The sequence below is a fragment of the Melopsittacus undulatus genome, chromosome 6 (assembly GCF_012275295.1).
Source record: "Melopsittacus undulatus isolate bMelUnd1 chromosome 6, bMelUnd1.mat.Z, whole genome shotgun sequence".
Taxonomy (NCBI): domain Eukaryota; kingdom Metazoa; phylum Chordata; class Aves; order Psittaciformes; family Psittaculidae; genus Melopsittacus; species Melopsittacus undulatus.
The window spans coordinates 50,831,804-50,833,134 of record NC_047532.1 but is presented as its reverse complement, the minus strand read 5'-3'; positions in this window follow the sequence as shown (position 1 = coordinate 50,833,134).

The following is a 1,331-nucleotide window of genomic DNA, read 5'->3' as shown; positions in this document are numbered from 1 at the left end:
GTGAGGCTGCGGCGGCGGCGGCGGGAGGGAGGGAGGGAAAGGAGGAGGGAGAGAGGGAGGGAAGCAGGGAGCTGGGCGGCGCCGCGTCTGCGGGAGCGGGAGAGGGAGCGGGGCCGTCCCCCGCCAGGCACAGCCCCGGGCACGCACGGATCCACTGCACGGGCAGGTGGCAGGGTACCTTGTACACGCAGCCGGGCAAGCAAACTCAGATATGGTGCACACACACACACACACACAGACGCAGGCTGGCGGTGCACCTCCCGCCCAGGGGCTGAGAGGTACAGCCACACAGCTGGGTACGTATGCGCCTGTATGTATGTATACACATGTGCACACGAACACACACCCACATGCACAAGAGCACAAATATGTGCATGCACAGTTGCAGAGGCATGTGCTCACTCACACACATACATATGCATCTACATATGGGCACACATCCACAACCCTTGAATATGCACACACACACAGAGATACATGTCCCTCCTCCAAAGAGTGCTGGGGAGATGTGGCCTACCCACACCCCTCTATGCTGTACACATACAGAGGAGCTGTACCCCCTGCCCAAGTACTGGTGAGACATTGGCATCCCCACTGCTAAAGAAATGTAACACACCCCCACCTGCACACACAAGTGCACGGTATTCGAGAAGTGCACAGTGTTCTAGAGTAGCTATGCTCTGTGTGTCTCTCAGTCCTGTGCAGATGACCCTGGAGACCCCAGTGCCTGCAGTCCCAGACCAGGACCCACAAAGACCATCCAGCTCCCCCACCCCCAGTGCAGGGATCCCATGAAGAAACTAGCTCAGGGGGCCTGAGCTTCCCCTGATGTATTGATTTACTGTCTGAAGGAAGTGAACATCAAATAGGTGCTGTGGATGCACCAAAACCCAGTCTTTATGGTCAGGTAAACCAATATCAAACTCTGGTGGACTGTCTGCTTTTCTTATTTGTATGATTGCAGTGTTGCTGTTCTCCACTAAAGAATCTCTTCCGAGAAAGGGCCTGCAGAGCCCTCTCTGCTCATAGCCATGGCACACCTCACAAAGGTGTCTCTGGCCTGTTGCTTATAAAACTGCCACAAATGGGTTTTCCTTTCTCTTCCTTCATCTGTCCTCCTCCCTCTGTCCTTATGAGGTAACAGCCACAGGGCTTCTCAGCCACCATTATCTCCCCTCTGCCTTCCTGGGCTGGTGGTTTTCATCCTTGCCTGCAGCAGTGGGGTATATTTCTTGCTGTCCTGCTAAGACAAATTACTTCCAGTACTTTGCTTGTAAACATTTACCCTGCCAGCTCAGCTGAGTGCCAGGATGCTCATCGGTCCTCTTGCT